Here is a 22329-nt window from a genome sequence, read left to right on the forward strand (position 1 = left end):
AAAAAAAAAAGTAGAGATATCCCACGTGGAAAATTGGGTACTTAAAGATAAACCAACCAACCTTAAATTTTTTCATTGCGAGTTCGACTGACATGAGAAGAGGCAAAATTACATAGGAATAAATCTTGCAACCTCATATTCCCGATCTCATCTTCTAAACAGCTCCGATTGTCTCTTGATTTTGAGTTTCTAATGGTTCAAACTTCAACGTAGGGACAGGGAATCTTGGGAGGTTTTCTCTTTTCTTATCCTTTTCCTTTTTTTTTTTTCTTTGGAGGGTTGGGGGGCTGAGTGATGAAAAGAAAGGTCCTTTCAATTAGTTTCAAACATCATTTTCTGAACCTGATTATTGCATCGTGAACTCGAGTTTGAAAATTTGTAAAGATAGTAAAAAATATATATAAATTTTCATTTCAGACTTGCACCACTTAACACTTCCTGTTCTGAAATATGATTAATTGCCCAATGCGTTGAGATCTATCCACAAAGTTCATTGGATTTGGATCTGGATTAGGAAACTCGACCTACGTACATTAAAAAAAAAAAAAAAACACCCTGAAGGTCTCCAAAATCTGATTGAGAGCAATTTCATCTTTAGAAAAGAAGTTTTTATAATCATGATTATATATACATAAAATTCTGGTGTTAAAATGATAATGTGCTTTAGCAACTGATGTGAAACCTGCTGTGAAAAGAAGAAAAAGATAATGTCTGACAAAAGAATGATAATGTTCTTGTTCACCTTTTTTTCTCTGCTATATATCCCCTTATACACGGTCCCTCCATGCACAATAATGCAGGTTCAATGGGTCTGGCCAGTGGTTTACAGAAATTGAAAAGAACAGTGCACTGCGGTTGTTTGCCTTTTAATTTTTTTTTTTCAATTTCAAGAAAGAGTTGAATAACAATGGTTAAGAGCTAAATTTGGTGGATCACACTGTTTGGATAACCTGTTCAGTATCTTGGATGCTTGAATTGCTAGTTTTTCAGATGACAAAAGTTTGAAATTGCTTTGAATATGATTGAACAAAGTTCCTTACGAAGTATTAACAGATTTTAACTCAAAATGATTGGAAACTATATAGCATAATTGAATTCAGTTTTAAGTTTCTATATAGTCTGCGGAGGTGAAGATATTAATAATTTTTTATTCTGTCTAATTCAACATTGTCTTAAGATAGATATAATTTGAATTATGTATATATAATTTGAATTATATATATATATATATATATATTTGTGAGTTCTTCCACTCTCATAAGCTAAAATGTAGTGCAATGAAGAGTAAATAATTAAGTTAAAAGGAAAGAGCGACACCAGGTCCTCGTGTTGCTCAATGCTTTTATTTTTTGTTTTTTTTTTCTTTTCTATTTCTCATTTTTTCAACTCATATTTTAATTTTTGCTTTGTACTTTCTACTAAAAGAGTAAAAAGCAAATAACAATGGCATCAACCATAAAGAACCTAAATGTAACTTATCATGTTTAACACAATAATTATAACTAGTAAAAGATTTATACATTTTTTGAAAGCAAAATACAACTTTTAGATGGTAATACCTAAGAGATTTAACTCATTCACGGTTACAGAAAGAGAAAACAAAACATATCAATTTACAATGCCAGGCATGAATTCAAAGTTGCAAATTAAGAGGGTGGGTCCTCATCAGAATCTGGCATCTCATCATCTGAGTCACGGAAACAAATAATCTCACCCCTGCCAGAGTCCTCACTTGTCTAGACTTTTTCTGTTGCAGCAACTGACGTCTCATGTTTGATATCCGCCAGAGATCTTCCGCCATCGTAAATTTGCATGGGTTTACCATTACCTAAAGCAAGCAAAAGTCAATCCAAAGAAAAAGAGAGATTCTAGTAAAAAAGCCACCAAATAGAAAGCAAACAAAAGCTAAAATTCAAGCACATAATTATAATCTATCCATATTTCTACCTTGGTGCTCAATAGGAAGTACAATATTAGCCCTATCAATTCTCTCTTTCTCGGACAACTGCAGACTAAACTGGACCTGTAAATGAAACATGAATTTAGCCCCAAATGACAATTGAAGAAGACTGACCTTGACCTATAACAACTGGAACTGGATAAATTGTGCTTTGAATGCCTGCATATAGTGGTTTTGCCAGCACATGCAATTGTATTGTATTTCTTTTGCTTGAGGTATGCTAATTCATTGAGCACAGGAAAGCATTTATACATGTGTTAGTGTACCCTCAAACTTAAAGATAAAAGGAGGGAGGGCAGGAGGAGAGAGAGAGAGAGTTTAAGCTATGACCTTTGGAACAAAACCTTGATTAATTTCTCCTTCGGATGACAAAAATGTAAAGTTGATGCGGATGCCTGACTGCTCAATCTGAACTTCTTCTGACTACATATAGATTTAAAGACTATTAAGACAATCTGCTGCTCTCTTAATCTCCACAAAGAGAGAGGAGGGAAGTTACCATCACACGAACCCATCCATTTCTCCACTTAAATCCAACATGAAACTTTCCTTTCTTTGAGTTGTGCTCGACCGAAGAGAAATTTTCCAAATCACCTCTCGGTCCGTTTGCCGGTTGATGCAATGGTTCCAAACTGGCGACCATAGATGACAAAAATTCCGAAACAGCAGTAACCCTGGAGTCATGAAGGTCTGAATGTAGTAACCAAAAGTTACTGGAAACCTAATCTGCAACCACAAAATATCACTGAGAAAAAAGCATTCGAAAGGACACACTGCAGGTGTCACTTATACCACCCATTAATTTCAAAAGTTTCCACCAAAAATCAGGAAGCTATCTTTTCAAAATCAACAAAGGCATATGCTACGAAACGTCATAGGATTTTGCAGCCATGAAATAGCTCAACTTAAAGATTCAAGGTGAAAAATCATAAAACACCACCAAGCACCATTCCAGAACTATAGACAGAACACATGGCTATATATGCGATTATGAGAAATTTCACAAAACTGAACAATGTCAGGAAGATGAATTGAGGCAGAAAAGTTTACATATATACCATGGCTACGATTGCTTAAAAGGCCTGCAACTGATGACATAAATGCATGTCTTAATATTCCATCTACCCGGCCGAAATAGAACTGAGTACAATCAGAGAAGAAAAATACAAAAAAGGGAGAAAATTGGAGTTGAAAATTCTGTTAGCAGGAGAAACAACTAAGCAGAATCCACCAGTAACTTAAATAAGTGCTAATTTCAAAATTGGTTAGTTAATTTAATAATAATAAAATTAAGTAATGAGAATTTTCGATAATGGGACTATGAGAAATCCAAGTAGTGATTCTCGAGAATTCTTTAGATGAGAAAAATCTTCTAAAAATTGCCAAAAAAGTTTCTTTTCAATATGAAAATTTTTCATTTTATAATTATTTTCTATAATTTGAATAGTTTTCTTAATAAACAAGAGTGTGTTTTTTAGGAAATAAATATGTTTGTAGATAATTATATTATTACATGACTTTTAATAATTTTTAAAAACAAGCAAAAAAATCCTCAAGGATGAGATCTTAAAAAAATTCGAGTAGTGATTCTTTAAGAATATTTAGGTAAGAAAATTTATCTAAATTGCCACCAATGTATTGGAGCATTTAAATTAATTTTCGAGAAAGATTTTTCATTTTTTTTAAATGGCATAGAAATGAGTTTTAGAAAATACTATTTGTTTTTAAAAGTATACATATCATATTTTATGTTTTTTTAACATATATACTAGAAATAAATATGAACCACAGAGGCTAAGATTTTTGAGAATTTCGAGTAGTGATTTTTAAAAATTTCTTAGGTGAGATGGTTCCTTTAATGTTGCCAAAGTATTGGAATAGTTTTATGAAACAAAAAATTGCATTTTATTTTACCCATGTCATTTATTTACTATTTGCTATTTTATTTTATGCTTCATATGTACTATTATTGTTATTATGAAGTGCTTAGAATAAGATTATAATACTTTGTTCCTTTGTTCACACATGACACGTTCACATCATGCATGAGCTCTATACCCAAACTCTAGCCCTTTTAGGAAGGAGTAAAGTGCCTATGTTCTTATGAGGTGATAACCTCTGCAATAGCAAGTGAGGAACAATTTGAGGACCTTTAGATGCAAATCAATTTGAACATCGCATATAGCGAACCATAAGAGCCGACCTGAGGTAAAGCCATAGACCATCTCTATGAATTAGAATAAAAAGGGAAACATTTGTATTGTATTTTTCTTTAAGAAAATCATAAATGTAGGCATTCATATTTGTTTTGTTTTCTTAAAATATACAATAAGATCTTTGTCTCATTTGCTTTTCTAAAAAAGAAATTTTCTTTTGTTTCTTTTATTTTTCAAGCTTTTATTACTTTATTTTTTATTTTTCTTATCTCTTTTGTACTAATGACATATTTTTTTCCTTTTGTGTTTTTTTTTTTGTATAAATTACATTGGCATGATACAATAACACAAAGAGGAAACAGAAGCTAAAAATGTTCTGGTGCGTTAGAAACAACTTTAGGAATTTGTGAGAAATTTTTTTAGAATTTTTGAAGGTTTTTTTTTTGGAAAATTTCTTGAAATTTTTCAAAATTTGACAAAATTTTTCGACGAACTTTTAATTTTTCGACGAGTTTTTAGGCCAACTTTGACGTTTCCAGCATCTTTTTCTAGATTTCGGTAGAACATTCAACCGAAATTTGAGATTGTTTAGAGAGAAAAAAGAGAAAAGAAAGGAAGAGAGAGGAGAGGAGAGGAGAAAGGAAATCTAAAGAAAAATCGCGTTTCAGCCTTATATACCCTCTCAAAACGATGTTATTTTTACGTTAGTAAACCTACAAGATCCGTACGTTTTGCTAAGATTTGACCTGACTTGTAGCGTACATGATCTAGTGACCCGCTTCTCCATCTAGGTTCAAGTCGAGTCGAGCCAAGCCTAACCATTTTCCTGTCAAGCTGCACATTCGAGCCGTCATTCTTCCTGGAGCCAAGCCGTTCCAAAGATTTTTTTCCCTTTTTTTTCTTATTTTTTCTTATTATTATTATTATTATTATTATTATTATTAGATTAGAATTCTTTAGTATTCCTTATTTTATTTTATTTTTTTAAATCATTTTCTTTAAATAAAATTCCAAAAAAAGATATTTTTGAGTAAAATTTGAAAGTATCAATTTTTCTTGAAAATAAGTTTTCTAAAAAATATTTTCGAGGAAAAGTTGAAAGTATCAATTTTTCTTATACAAAAGCAATGAGTTTTTGAAGAAAAAAGGATTTATATCTAAAGCTGAATCATTTTTTTTTCTTTTCCTTTTTAAATTTTCTTTAATATTAAATAATCCAACAATAGAGCTTTTGCAAGTGAAGCAATAGTTTCTTTGCATACTCTTGAGGTGAGGAAATTTTCTCAATTTTCTGTTAAGAGTATTAGAGTCAATTGAGAATAATTTTCAATAATTAATTACTTGGTAAATTTTTAAGGCTTATTGGATAACACAAAATTAAGCTGGTACCATCTTTCGATAGGCATTGTGAGGGTGCTATAACCTTTCTCATATGTAATCGTACTCTCAAATCCTGTTCTAGTTAGTAGACCTAAACCTATTCTTTTAGGAACCCTTAGGCTTAGGTGTTCCTTAAAAGGATAGATTCTTTAAGTGGCCAATCGCACCTAGATAAAAAAGATTGGTGGCGACTCTTAAAGATAATGTCTAGCGATGGATCCCTAGATTTAGACGTTATGACAGTTTTTGTTTAGTCATAAAATAATATTTTCAATTCATACATGCTTTTTCAAAGTAAAATAATACTAATTTATTAACATTCAAAAAATTAATAAAGAACAAAATTTAAAAAATAAATTTGTTTACCGAACAAGTTTAAATAGTTATGACTATTTGAATAATTATCTATTTAAAATAAATATAACTTTTTGTTTTATCATAAAATAATTGTTTCAGTTTATAAAAGCTTATTTGAAATACAATGATATTACTTTATTGATACTTCAAAAAATGATATGTTAGAGATTTAAAAAATAAGTAAATTTATCAAATTGGTTCAAAAAATTATGGCCATTTAAACAATTATCTATTTCAAATTGTTGCAAACTTTTGTTTTTTCATAAAACAATTGTTTTTCATCATACAAGCCTATTCGGAAGAAAATAATACTAATTTATTAATATTTCAAAAATTAATATGTAGGAGATTTAAAAAATAAATCTGTTTATTAAACCAATTCTTATTTGAACAATTATCTATTTTAAATCATTATAACATTTTGTTCTGTTATAAAATAATTGTTTCAATTCATTTAAGCTTATTTCGAATAAAATTATACTAATTTAATAATATTTCAAAAATTAATAACTAAGAGATTTAAAAAATAAATCTGTTTGTCAAAGCAGTTCAAACAATTAAGACTATATAAACAATTATTTCTTTCAAATCATTATGACCTTTTGTTTTGTCATAAAACAATTGTTTCAGTTCATAGATGGTTATTTGAAATAAAATAATATTAATTTATTAATATTTTAAAAATTAATAAGTAAGTGATTTAAAAAGTGAATATGTTTATCGAATCAGTTTAAATAATTATGGCCACGTCCTATTTCAAATTGTTATTACCTTTTGTTTTGTCATATAACAATTGTATTTGAACATTTAAGCTTATTCGAAATAAAATAATACTAATTTATTAATCTTTCAAAAATTAAAAAGAGATTTAAAAAATAAATTTGTTTACCAAACTAGTTCAAATAGTTATGACTATTTGAACATGTAAACCTTAAATCGTTGCAACCTTTTTGTTTTATCATAAAACAATTATTTTTGTTTATACAAGCTTATTCGGAATAAAATAATACTATTCTAATAATATTCCAAAAATTAATAACTAAGAGAATTAAAAAATAAATTTATTTAATGAACTAGTTCAAGTATTTAAGTTTATATGAACAATTATCTATTTCAAATCATTATGACCTTTTGTTTTGTCATAAAATAAGTTTTTTTGAATTCATAATAGCTTATTTTGAATAGAATAAAATGAATTTATTAATATTTCAAAAATTAATAAGTAAGAGATTTAAAAAATAATTATGTTTACCTAACCAGTTCAAATAATTATGACATTTTGAACAATTATCTATTTCAAATCATTGTGACCATTTGTTTTGTTATAAAAGAAATATTTTGTTCATGTAAGTTTGTTCGAAATAAAGCAACCTATTAATATTTCAGTATTAATAAGAGATTTAAAAAATAAATCTATTTATCAAACTAGTTCAAATAGTTATGACTATTTAAGTAATTATTTATTTCAAATTGTTATAACTTTTTGTTTTGTTATAAAACAATTTTTTCTATTCATGCATGCTTATTAGGATTAAAATAATACTAATTTATTAATATTTCAGCAATTAATAAGTAAACAATTTAAAAAATAACTATGTTTATCGAATTAGATCAAATAAACATGATTTTTTGAATAATTATCTATTTCAAATCGTTATGACCTTTTACTTTTTCATAAAAGAATTATTTCAGTTCATATAAGCTTAATCAAAATAAAATAATGCTAATTATTTAGTAATCCAAAAATTAATAATAAAAAGATTTAAAAAAATTATTTTGTTTATTGAACAAGTTTAAATAATTATGATTGTTTGAAGAATTATCTATTAAAAATCGCTATAACTTTTTTGTTGTGTCATAAGAATTTTTTCTATTCATACAAACTTATTTCAAATAATATAATACAAATTTAATTAATATTAAGACAATTAATAGGTAAAAGATTTAAAAAATAAATTTGTTTACCGAACAAGTTCAAATAGTCAAGACTATCTAAATAATTATCTATTTAAAATCATTATGACATTTTCTTTTGTAATAAAATAATTGTTTTGGTTCTAATAAGTTTATTTGAAGTAAAATAATGCTAATTTATTAATATTCTAAAAATTAATGAGCAAGAGAACTAAAAATGGAATCTGTTTACCTAATAAGTTCAAATAATTATGACTATCTGAACAATTATCTATTTCAAAACATTATGACCTTTTGTTTTGCCACAAAACAATTGATTTTGTTCATGCAAGCTTATTTTAAATAAAATAATTTAAATTTATTAATATTCTAAAATTTAATAAAAAAATTTATTTTCTAAGCACGTTCAAATAGTTATGACTATTTGAACAATTATCTATTTTAAATTGTAATGACTTTTTCTTTTGTCATTATTTCTGTCCATAAAAGCTTATTCAAAATAAAAATAATACTAATTTATCAAAATTCTAAAAATTAATAAGTAAAAGAATTAAAAAATAAATTTATTTAACGAGTGAGTTCAAATAGTTATGACTATTTGAACAATTATTTATTTCAAATCATTATGATATTTTGTTTTGTCATAAAATAATTGTTTCTATTCATACAAGTATATCCGAAATAAAATAATACTAATTTATTAATATTCTAAAAATTAATAAGTTAGAGACTTAAAAAATAAATCTATTTATCGAACAAGTTCAAATAGTCATGTCCATTTGAACTATTATTTATTTCAAATCATTATAACATTTTGTTTTGTTCCTAAACGATTGTTTTTATTCATACAAAATTATTCAAAATAAAATAATACTAATTTATTAATATTTTAAAAATTAATAAGCGATTTAAATACTAAATCTATTTACCAAACCGGTTTAAATAGTTATGACTATTTCAACAATTATCTATCTCAAATCAGTATGGTCTTTGTTTTGTCATAAAATAATTGTTTTTGTTCATATAAGCTTTTTTTGGAGTAAAATATTGCTAAACTAACAATATTCTAAAATTTAATAAGAGATTTAAAAAATAAATATGTTTGCTGAACCGGTTATAATGGTTAAGACTATTGAGCAGCTATCTATTTCAAATCATTCTGACCTTTTATTTTGTTATAAAAAATTTTTTTAAGTTCATACAAACTAATTTGAAACAAAATAATACAATTTTATTAGCATTCAAAAAATTAATAAGCAAGAAATTTTAAAAAATAAATATGTTTACCAAACGAGTTTAAATAGTTATGACTATTTAAACAATTATCTATTTAAAATTATTATGACCTTTTGTTTTATTATAAAATAATTGTTTCAGTTCGTAAGAGCTTACCCAAAAAAAAAATAATATTCTTTATTAATATTTCAAAAATTGAAAAGTTGGAGATTTAAAAAATAAATCAGTTTATCAAATCAATTCATATAATTATGGCCATTTGAATAGTTATCTATTTCAAATTGTTATGAACTTTTGTTTTGTTATAAAATAATTTTTTTCATCATACAAGCCTATTCAGAATAAAATAACACTAATTTATTAATATTTCAAAAATTAATAGGAGAATTAAAAAATAAATATGCTTACTGAACCATTTTAAATAGTTATTACTGTTTGAATAATTATATATTTCAAATTGTTATAACATTTTGTTTTGTCATAAAATAATTATTTATGTTCATACAAGCTTATTTGTAATAAAATAATACTAATATAATAATATTATGAAAACTAATAACTAAGATATTTAAAAAATAAATTTGTTTGCCGAACCAAGTCAAATAGTTGAGGCTATATGAATAATGATCTATTTCAAATTGTTATGACTTTATGTTTTTTCGTAAAACAAATGTTTTGTTCATATAAGTTTATTTTGAATAAAATAATATTAATTTATTAATATTTTAAAAATTAATAAGAGATTTAAAAAATAAATTTTTTTATCAAACCAATTCAAATGGTTATAACAATTTGAACAATTATTTATTTCAAATCATTATGACTATTTGTTTTGTCTAAAAACAATTATTTCTATTAATATAGTCTGATTTGGAATAAAGTAATGCTAATTTATTGATATTCTAAAAATTAATAAGCAATGGATTTGAAAAATGAATCTATTAGCTTGACCAGTATAAATAGTTATAATTGTTTAAACAATTATCTATTTCAAAGCATTATGACCTTTTGTTTTGCTACAAAACAATTGTTTCTATTCATACAAACTAACTAGGAATGATTAGTAAGAGATTTAAAAATTAAATTGGTTTATCGAACAAGTTAAAATAGTTATGACTATTTGAACAATTATCTATTTCAAATCACTATAACCTATTGTTTTGTCATAAAATATATTTTTTCTATTCATACAAGCTTATTTCAATTAAAATAATACAAATTTATTAATATTCAGACAACTAATAAGTAAAAGATTTAAAAATGAATATGTTTACTGAATAAGTTTAAATAGTTATATCTATTTGAATAATTATTTATTTTAAATTGTTATGACTTTTTGTTATGTCATAAAACAATTGCTTTTGTTCATACAAGCTTATTCAGATTAAAATAATATTAATTTATTAATATTTCAACAATTAATAAGTAAAAGATTTTAAAAATAAATATGTTTTCCGAACAAGTTCAAATAGTCATAACCATTTGAATAATTATCTATTTCAAATTGTTATGACCTTTTGTTTCGTCATAAAACAATTGTATTAGTTCATATAGGCTTATTCAAAATAAAATAATACAAATTTATTAATATTCAAAAAATTAATGAGTAAGAGATTTAAAATATGAATCTGTTTACCGAATAAGTTCAAATAGTTATGACTATTTGAACAATTATCTATTTCAAATCGTTATGACCTTTTGTTTTGTCATAAAATAATTGTTTCTACTCATACAAGCTTATTTCAAATAAAATAATATAAATTTATTAATATTTCAAAAATTAATAAGTAAAAATTTTAAGAATAAATATGTTTTCTGAACACGTTCAAATAGTTATGACTATTTAAACAATTATCTTTTTCAAATAATTATGACTTTTTTTTTATCATAAATCAATTGTTTTTGTTCATACAAGTTTATTCAAAATAAAATAATACTAATTTATTAAGATTCTAAAAATTAATAAGCAAAAGATTTAAAACATAAATCTATTTACCGAACGAGTCCAATAGTTATGATTGTTTGAACAATTATTTATTTTAAATAGTTATGATTTTTTTGTCATAAAACAATTATTTCTATTCATACAAGTTTATTCAAAATAAAATAATACTAATCTATTAATATTCTAAAAATCAATAGATAGGAGATTTAAAAAATAAATTTGTTTACTAAACAAATTCAAATACTCATGTGCATTTGAAAAACTATCTTTTCATATCGTTATGACCTTTTGTTTTGTCATAAAACAATTGTTTCTGTTCATGTAAAATTATTCAAAATAAAATAATACTGATCCATTAATATTTTGATACTTAAGAAAGGATTTAAAAACTAAATCTGTTTACTAAAATAGTTCAAATAGTTATGAACAATTATTTATCTCAAATTGTTATGTTCTTTTTTTTTGTCATAAAACAATTGTTTCTTTTTACACTAGTTTATTTGGATTAAAATTATACCAATTTAATAATATTTCAAAATTAGTAAGTAACAAATTTAAAAAAAATTTGTTTGCCAAACCAATTCAAATGTTAGGACCATTAGAACAATTATCTATTTCAAATCATTCTGACCTTTTGTTTAGTCATAAAATAATTATTTTAGTTTGTACAAGCTTATTCAAAATAAAATAATATTAATTTATTAACTTTCAAAAAATTAATGAGCAAGATATTTAAAAAAATAAATATGTTTATCAAACAAGTTCAAATAGATTTAACTATTTGAACAATTATCTATTTAAAGTCAGTATGATATTTTGTTTTGTCATAAAACAATTGTTTCAGTTCATAAAAATTTATCCGAAACAAAATAATACTACTTTATTAATATTTCAAAAATTAATAAGCAAAAGATTTAAAAACTAAAGCTGTTTTTTGAACTAGTTCAAATAGTTATAACTATTTGAATAAATATCAATCTCAAATTGTTATGATCTTTATTTTCTCATAATACAATTGTTTCTGAACATACAAGCTTATTTAGATAAAAATAATATTAATTTAATAATATTCTAAAAATTAATAAGAGATTTAAAAAATAAAAATGTTTGTCGAACCAGTTCAAATAGTTAAGACTATTAAATTAATTATATATTTTAAATCGTTTTGACCTTTTGTTTAGTTATATAATAATTGTTTCAGTTCATACAAGCTTATTTGGAATAAAATAATGCTAATTTATTAACATTTGAAAAGTTAATAAGCATGAGATTTGAAAAAATAAATATGTTTACTGAACAAGTTTAAACAGTTATGACTATTTGAACAATTATCTATTTAAAATCATTATGACCATTTGTTTTGTCATCAAACAATTGTTTTCATTCATAAAAGCTTATCTAAAATAAAATAATACTACTTTATTAATATTTTGAAAATTAATAAGTAAGATACTTAAAAAATAAATCAGTTTACTGAATCAATTCTAATAATTATGGCCATTTAATCAACTATCAATTTCAAATCATTATTACCTATTGTTTTGTCATAAAACAATTGCTTTTCAACATACAAGCTTTTTTGAAATAAAATAATACTAATTTATTAATATTTCAAGAATTAATTAGTAAGAGTTTTAAAAAGTAAATTTGCTTACCAAACCATTTCAAATAGTTTTAACTATTTGAATAATTATCTATTTTAAATCATTATAACTTTTTATTTTGTCATCAAACAATTGGTTCTATTCATACTATTTTATTCGAAATAAAATAATACTAATTTAATAATATTCCAAAGCTTAATAGCCAAGAAAATTTAAAAAAAAAAATCTAATTGCCAAACAAATTCAATAGTTAAGACTATATGAACAATTATCTATTTGAAATTGTTATGACCTTTTCTTGCATCATAAAACAATTGTTTTGTTCGTACAGGCTTATTTGGATTAAAATAATACTAATTTAATAATATTTCAAGAATTAATAAAAGATTTAAAAAATAAATTTATTTATCGAATCAGTTTAAATGGTTAAGACTATTAGAATAACTATCTATTTCAAATCATTCTAACATTTCGTTTAGTCATAAAACAATTGTTTTAGTTCATACAAACTCATTTAGAATAAGTTAATATTGATTTATAAACATTTAAAAAATTATAAGAAAGAGATTTAAAAAAATAAAATTGTTTATCGAATAAGTTCAAATAGTTATTATCATTTGAACAATTGTCTATTTAAAATTGTTATAACCTTTTGATTTGTCATAAAACAATTGTTTTAGTTAATACAAGCTTAGATGGAATAAAAAAAAATACTAATTTATTAATATTTCCTAAATTAATAGGTAAGAAATTTAAAAAAGTAGATCTATTTATTGAATCAATTAAAATAATTATGTCCATTTGAACGATTATCTATTTCATATCATTATGACCTTTTGTTTTATCATAAAAAAAATTCTTTTTGATTAATAATACTAATTGATTAATATGTCAAAAATTAATAAGTAATAGATTTAAATAATAAATCTGCTTACCAAATCAATTCAAATAGTTATGACTAATTGAAAAAATATTAATGTCAAATCATTAAAATCTTTGTTTTGTCATAAAAAAATTGTTTCTCATATAAGCTTATTAGGTTAAAAATAATACTAATTTAAAAATATTTTGAAAATTAATAAGTAAGAGATTTAAATAATAAATGTGTTTATTGAACTAGTTCAAATAGTTAAAACTATTAGAATAATTATCTATTTCAAATCTTTCTAACCTTTTGTTTAGTCATAAAATATTTGTTTCATATCTTACAAACCTATTTGGAATAAAATATTCTAAATTTATTAACATTCAAAAAATTAAGAAGCAAAAGATTTGAAAAAATAAATCTATTTACCTAACAAGTTCAAATAATTATGATTATTTGAACAATTATTTATTTAAAATTGTTATTACCTTTTGTTTTAACATAAACAATTGTTTCAATTCATAAAAGCTTATCCAAAATCAAATAATACTAATTTCTTAATATTTCAAAAATTAATATGCAAGAGTTTAAAAAAATAAATTCGTTTACCGAACATATTTAGATAGTTATGACTATTTGAACAATTCTCTACTTAAAATTATTATGACATTTTGTTTTGTCACAAAAAAATTGTTTCAGTTCATACAAGCTTATTCGAAATAAAATAATATTAATTTATTAATATTCCAAAGATTAATAAGTGATTTAAAAAATGAATCTGTATATGGAATCAATTCAAATAATCATGGCCATTTCAACAATTATCTATTTTAAATCATTATTACCTCTTGTTTGGTCATATTACAATTGTTTTTTATCATATAAGCTTATTCAAAATAAAATAATACTAATATATTAATCTTTCAAAAATTAATAAGTAAGAGATTTAAAAAATAAATTTGTTAACTATACCAATTCAAATAGTAATGACTATTTGAACAACTGTATACTTCAAATCTTTATAACCTTTTGTTCTATCATAGAACAATTATTTCTGTTCATTCAATCTTATTCAAAATAAAATAATACTAATCTAATAATATTTCAAAAATTAATAACTAAAAGATTTAAAAAATAAATTTGTTTGTCGAACCAGTTCAAACAATTAAGACTATATGAACCATTATCTATTTCAAATCGTTATAACCTTTTTGTTTTGTTATAAAACAATTTTTTTAATTCATACTAACTTATTTGGAATAAAATAAAATGAATTTATTAGTATTTCAAAAATTAATAAGTAAGAGATTAAAAAAATAATTCTGTTTGCCTAACCAATTCAAATAATTATGACTATTCGAACAATTATCTTTTTCAAATCATTATAACTTTTTGTTTTGTCATAAAAAAATGTTTTTGTTCATATAAGTTTGTTCGAAATAAAATAATACTAACCTATTAATATTTTGAAAATTAATTAGAGATTTAAAAAACAAATCGGTTTATCAAATTAATTCAAATAGTTATGACTATCTAAGCAATTATTTATTTCAAATCTTTTGGCTATTTGTTCTATTATAAAACAATAGTTTTTGTTCACACAAGCTTATTCAAATTAAAATATTACTATTTTATTAATATTTTGACAATAATAAATAAAAAAATTAAAAATTAATATTTTTATCGAACTAGATCAAATGGTCATGACTATTTGAATAATTATCTATTTCAAATCATTATAACCTTTTGTTTTGTCATAAAAAAATTATTTCAATTCATATGAGATTTTTCAAAATAAAACAATACTATGCTATTAATATTTCAAAAATTAATAATTAAGAGATTTAATAAAATGAATCTCTTTGCCGAATAAGTTTAAATAATTATGACTATTTGAATAATTATCTATTTGAAATCTCTATTCATTCAAGCTTATTCATATTAAAATAATATTAATTTATTAATATTTAGACAAATAATAAGTAAAAGATTTAAAAAATAAATATGTTTATCGAATAATTTATTAATATTCCAAAAATTAATGAGTAAGAGAATTATAAAAATTGAATTTGTTTACCAAACAAGTTCAAACAATTATGGCTATCTGAACAATTATGTATTCCAAAATATCATTTCCTTTTGTTTTGTCATAAAACAATTGGTTCTATTCATGAAAAATTAATTTGAATAAAATATTATAAATTTATTAATATTCTAAAAATTAATAAGTAAAAATTTAAAAAATAAATCTATTTTTTGAACATGTTCAAATATTTTTGACTATTTGAACAATTATATATTTCAAATCACTATGACCATTTTTTTTGTCATAAACCAATTGTTTCTGTTCAAACAAGCTTATTCGAAATAAAATAATATTAATTTATTAATACTCCAAAAATTAATAAGTAAAAGATTTAAAAAATAAATATGTTTACCAAGCAAGTTCAAATAGTTATGACTATTTGAACAATTATGTGTTTTAAGTTGTTATGATCTTTTGTTTTGTCGTAAAACAATTGTTTCTATTCATGCACATTTATTCAAAATAAACTAATACTAACTCATTAATATTCTAAAAATTAATAAGTTGAAGATTTAAAAAATTAATCTATTTACCAAACAAGGTCAACTAGTTCTATCCATTTAAACTATTATATATTTCAAATCATTATGACATTTTGATTTGTCGTAAAACAATTGTTTGTATTCATAAAAAATTATTTAGAATAAAATAATACTAATTTATTACTATCTTGAAAATTATTAAGAGATTTAAAAACTAAATCTCTTTACCGAATCAGTTCAAATAATTATGATTATTTGAACAATTATTTATCTCAAATTGTTATGATCTTTGTTTTGTCTTAAAACATTTGCTTCTATTCATACAAGCTTATCCAGAGTAAAATATTGCTAAATTAATAATATTCTAAAAATTAATAAGTAAGGATTTAAAAACTAAATGTATTTGCTGAACCAGTTCAAATAGTTAAGACTATTACAACATTTATGTATTTCAAATTGTTTTAACATTTTGTTTAGTCATAAAATAATTGTTTCATTTCATAATGCTTATATGAAATTGTTAGCCTTGAATTGATCCTTATTTTGAAATGACAAAACATTAAAGCTAAATAAACGTGATTGAGATTTTGAAAAAGGATTTATTTAGTACGTGTTCTTAAGTTTTATATTTTGATACTAAATAAATAATATGATTTTCAAAGCTTAAACAAACCTTTCTTTATTTTCATATTTCTCAAACCAAATCAATTTTTAAAGATTATTTATTTAAGCTTAAATGAAAGTCCAATTGTTGTTTTTAAAGTGAACTTATTCATTTTGGACTTAATACAATTTTGATAATATTGGTTTTGAGAAATAGATTAACTTACGAAAGCTGTTTTACAAGAATAAAGTTTTCCAACATTGAACTTGTTTTATTTTTTTGTATTAATTCACAAAGTCTTAATATTTGAATTTTATATGGTTGGAAAGTCTTTGAGTCTAATTTCTAATGGATTAAACAAAATCAAAATCTAAATTTTCTAAGAAAAGATTTTGAATTTTTATTAGACACTCTGCAGTTGTCAAAAAAATAACACAATACATTAATTTGAAAATGCACTATAATTCATACACAGGGAATTAGGTGATGAACGTTATATGGATAAAAATCCCTTTAAGTCTAGTTTATAAATCTTCAAACGGTTTGTGATTTGGATTTGTATAACTCAAGTTATGATCAAATTAGTAAGTAGAGTGCAAAATGCGAAACTACCACCCAACATGGATAGGATCAATCCCCTGTAGAAGGGATCAATTGGTTTCCAAATAGAATGTTCCCAGGATCAAAAATCCAAAAAAGGGATCGATCCCCTACAAAAGGGATCGATCCCCTACAAAAAGGATCGATCGATTAGGCTATTTTGAGAGGGAAATTGGTTCAAAACATGAATCAATCGATCCCACCTAAGGGAGAAGATTGATCCCTTGAAGGCCAAAATCACTCCAACGACTATTTTATCAAGGATTCAATGGCCACTTTCATTTCCAAACACTTCTAATGGCTACTTCTTCAATTTCTCTATAAATTGGGCATTCTAATACACCAAAAAGATTGATGAATTAATAGAGCAAAAGTCAACAAGCAATATTTTCATTCTCTCAAATAATCAAGAGTTTTTAGAGCTTCAAAGTCTATATCTTTGCATTTATTGTATCCAAATTATTTTTTTTGTTCATTCATCATTTTCTTGTCTATATCATTGTATACTTCAAATTAGCAAACACCTAACCTTTGAGAGGTTCTTAGAGTTTGCAAAACGCTTCAAAAAATTTGTATTGTGTGCTTGTAAGCTTAAGAGGGAGGATAACCCTTACGAGTGTGTAGTGTTGAGTTTGTAAAGCTTTGAGAAGTTTGTTTGTAATCTTCAACATATAGTGGATTGGAGCCTTGGTGTGGACAATCAAGAGAGAGGACGTAGGTGCCTTGTGGAGAAGGACTAAACTTCTATAAATCATTGTGTTTGATTTCTTTATCTCTATCTCCTTATAATTTATTATTGTTCATATTTGATTTTAAGTTCATTAATTGTTATTGTTTTCATTATTTTTTCATCAAAAGGGCTTGTTGTCTTAATTTCCATTCAACTATATTGAAATCATTATTTGGGAAAAATTTGGAGAGATCCAATTCACCCCCCTCTTAGATCACCATCTAACCTATAAAGCTAACAGAAACAAAATAATACTAATTTATTAACATTTAGAAAATGAATAGTTAAGATATTAAAAAAATTTGTTGTTTATCTAACAAGTTCAAATAGTTATGACTATTTGAGCAATTATCTATTTAAAATCATTATGACCTTTTATTTTATCATAAAAGCTTGAACAATTATGTATTTCAAATTGTTATGAACTTTTGTTTTATCATAAAACAATTGTTTTTTATCATACCAGCCTATTCGAAATAAAATAATGCTAATTTATTAATATTTCAAAAATTATTACGTAAGAGATTTAAAAAATAAATCTATTTACAGGAGCAATTCAAATAGTTATGACTATTTAAACAATTATATATTTCAAATTGTGATAACCTTTTGTTCTGTCATAAAACAATTATTTTTGCTCATACAAGCTTATTCAAAATAAAATAATACTAATGTAATAATATTTTAAAAATTAAGAACTAAGAAATTTAAAAAATAAATTTGTTTGTTGAACCAGTTCAAATAGTTAAGGCTATATGAACAATTCTTTATTTTAAATCGTTATGACCTTTTGTTTTGTATTAAACAATTTTTTTAGTTCTTACTAACTTATTCAAAATAAAATAAAATAAATTTATTAATATTTCAAAAATTAATCAGTAAGAGATTTAAAAAATAATTCTATGTGCTGAATCGGTTCAAATAATTATGACTATTTAAACAATTATCCATTTCAAATCATTATAACCTTTTGTTTTGTCATAAACAAATGTTTTTGTTCAAATAAGCTTGTTTTGAATAAAATAATAAGTATTTTGAAAATTAATAAGTAAGAGAATTAAAAAATAAATTCTTTACTAAACTAGTTTAATTAATTTAACTATTTAATCAATTATTTATTTCAAATTGTCATGACCATTTGTTTTGTCATAAAACTATTGTTTCTATTCATACAATCATATTCGAAATAAAATAATGCTAATTTATTAATATTATGAAAAGTAATAAGCAATAGATTTAAAAAATGAATCTGTTGGCTTGGCCAGTGCAAATAGTTATGACTGTTTGAATAATTATGTACTTCAAATCGTTATAACATTTTGCTTTATCACAAAGCAATTGTCTCTATTCATACAAGCTTATCCGAAATAATATAATTATAACTTATTAATATTTCGAAACTTAATAAAAGATTTTAAAAAATGAATCTATTTATTGAATAAGTTGAAATAGTAATCATTATTTGAACAATTATCTATTTCAAATTGCTATAACTTTTGTTTTGTGATAAAAAATTAATAAGTAGATGGTTTAAAAAATAAATCTATTTACCAAACTAGTTTTTATTTGAATAATTACCTATTTCAAATCATTATAAACTTTTGTTCTATTATAAAATAATTGTCTTAGTGCATACAAGCTTAGTCGAAATTAATTAATACTAATTTAATAATATTCCAAAAATTAATAATTAAGAGAGTTAAAATATAAATCTATTTGCTGAAATAGTTCAAAAAGTTAAAACAACATGAACAATTATCTATTTGAAATTGTTTTGACCTTTTGTTTTGCCATAAAACACTCATTTCAGTTCATACAAGCTTGTTTGAAATAAAATAATACAAATTTATTAATATTTCAAAAATTAATAAGTGATTTAAAAAGTAAATCTGTGTATTGAATCATTTCAAATATTATGGCCATTTCAACAATTATCTTTTTCAAATTGTTATTACCTTTTGTTTGGTCGTATAACAAATGTTTTTGATCATTCAAGCTTATTCGGAATAAAATAATACTAATTTACTAATATTTCAAAAACTAATAAGTAAGAGATTTAAAAAATAAATCTGTTTACCGAACCAATTCAAATAGTTATGACTATTTGAACAACTATATATTTTAAATTGTTATAACCTTTTGTTATGTCATAAAATAATTATTTATGTTCATACAAGTTTATTTGGAATAAAAGACTACTAATGTAATAATCTTATGAAAATTAATAACTAAGAGATTTTAAAAATAAATTTGTTTGCCAAATCAGTTCAAATGGTTAAGGCTATATGAACAATTCTTTATTTCAAATCGTTATGACCTTTTGTTTTGTCGTAAAATAATTTTTTCGGTTCTTAGTAACTTATTTAGAATAAAATAAAACAAATTTATTAATATTTCAAAAATTAATATGTTAGATATTTATCAGTTCGAATAATTATAACTATTTGAATAATTATCTATTTCAAATCATTATAACCTTTTGTTTTGTCATAAAACAAATGTTTTTGTTCATATAAGTTTGTTTGGAATAAAATAATATTAATTTATTAATATTTTGAAAATTAAGAAGTAAGAGATTTTAAAAAATAAATCTATTTATTAAGCCAGTTCAACTAATTATAACTATTTGAACAATTATTTATTTCAAATCATTATGACCATTTGTTTTGTCATAAAATAATTGTTTTTGTACATACAGTCTTATAGGGAATAAAGTAATGCTAGTTTATTAATATTCTAAAAATTAATAAGTAACGAATTTAAAAAATGAATCTGTTAAACTGATGAGTGCAAATAGTTATGACTGTTTAAATAATTATCTATTTTAAATCATTATAAATTTTTCTTTTATCACAAAATAATTGTTTTTGTTTCCAAAAATTAATAATTAAGAGATTTAAAAAGTGAATCTATTTACTGAACAAGTTCAAATAGTTATGACTATTTGAACAATTGTTTATTTCAAACCGTTATGACTTTTTGTTTTATCTTAAAACAATTGTTTTTCTTTATACAAGCTTATTTAGATTAAAATAATATTAATTTATTAGTATTTCAACAATTAATAAGTAAAAGATTTTAAAATAAATGTTTTACCTAGCAAGTTCAAATGGTCATAACTATTTGAATAATTATCTATTTCAAATTTGTATGACATTTTGTTTCATCATAAAACAATTGTGTCAATTTAGATAGGCTTATTCAAAATAAAATAATATTATTTATTAATATTCAAAAAATTAATGAGTAAGAGATTTAAAAAATTGAATCTGTTTATCAAACAAGTTTAAATAGTTATGACAATGTGAAATATTTTCTATTTCAAATCACTATGACCTTTTGTTTTGTCACAAAACAACTGTTTTTGTTCATACAAGCTTATTTTGAATAAAATAATATAAATTTATTAATATTCCAAAAATTAATAAGTAAAAATTTTAAAAAAATATGTTTTCTAAAATTTAAAAAAAATATGTTTTCTAAACACATTCAAATAGTTATGACTATTTGAACAATTATCTATTTCAAATAGTTCGACCATTTATTTTGTCGTAAACCAATTTTTTTTGTTCATATTAGCTTATTCGAAATAAAATAATACTAATTTATTAATATTCCAAAAATTAATCAATAAGAGATTTAAAAAATAAATCTATTTAGCAAACGAAATCAAATAAAATAATGCTAATGTAATAACATTTTGAAAATTAATAACTAAGATATTTAAAAAATAAATTTGTTTGCTGAACCAGTTTAAATAGTTAGGACTATATGAACAATTATCTATTTCAAATCGTTATGACCTTTTGTTTTGTCATAAAACAAAATTTTCAATTCATATTAGCTTATTCGAAATAAATAAGATGAATTTATTAATATTCCAAAAATTAATAGGTAAGAGATTAAAAAAATAATTTTGTTTACCTAACTAGTTCAAATAATTATGACTATTTAAACAATTACCTATTTCAAATCATTATAACCTTTTGTTTTGTCATAAAATAAATGTTTTTGTTCATATAAGTTTGTTTGAAATAAAATAATACTAACCTATTAATATTTTAAAATTTAAGAAGAGATTTAAGAAGTAAATCTATTTGTCAAATTAGTTCAAATAGTTATGACTATTTAAGAGATTATTTATTTCAAATCTTTTAATTTTTTATTCTATTATAAAACAATAATTTTTATTCACACAAGCTTATTCTAATTAAAATATTACTAATTTATTAAAATTTTGACAATTAATAAGTAAAAAATTTTAAAAATAAATATATTTATCGAACTAGATCAAATAGTCATGACTATTTGAATAATTATCTATTTCAAATTGTTATGACCTTTTGTTTTGTCATAAAAAAATAATTTCAGTTCATATAAGCTTTTTTGAAATAAAATAATACTATGCTA

General features: G+C 22.7%; 1 pseudogene across 1 annotated transcript; it reads right to left on the minus strand.

Annotated features, from left to right (window-relative positions):
• Positions 1 to 1562: 1562 nt before the first annotated feature.
• On the minus strand, positions 1563 to 4178 carry LOC111283616 (elongator complex protein 5-like; annotated as a pseudogene). The gene is made up of 8 exons (XR_016337706.1): positions 4164 to 4178; positions 4019 to 4078; positions 3019 to 3157; positions 2460 to 2686; positions 2291 to 2383; positions 1948 to 2023; positions 1765 to 1828; positions 1563 to 1716 (listed from the first exon to the last, which is right to left on the minus strand). The product of XR_016337706.1 is annotated as an elongator complex protein 5-like (transcript).
• Between the last annotated feature and the right edge of the window lie 18151 nt (positions 4179 to 22329).

This window comes from Durio zibethinus, chromosome 3 (genome assembly GCF_047325235.1).
Source record: "Durio zibethinus cultivar Kanyao isolate XHJ-2024 chromosome 3, ASM4732523v1, whole genome shotgun sequence".
NCBI lineage: Eukaryota > Viridiplantae > Streptophyta > Magnoliopsida > Malvales > Malvaceae > Durio > Durio zibethinus.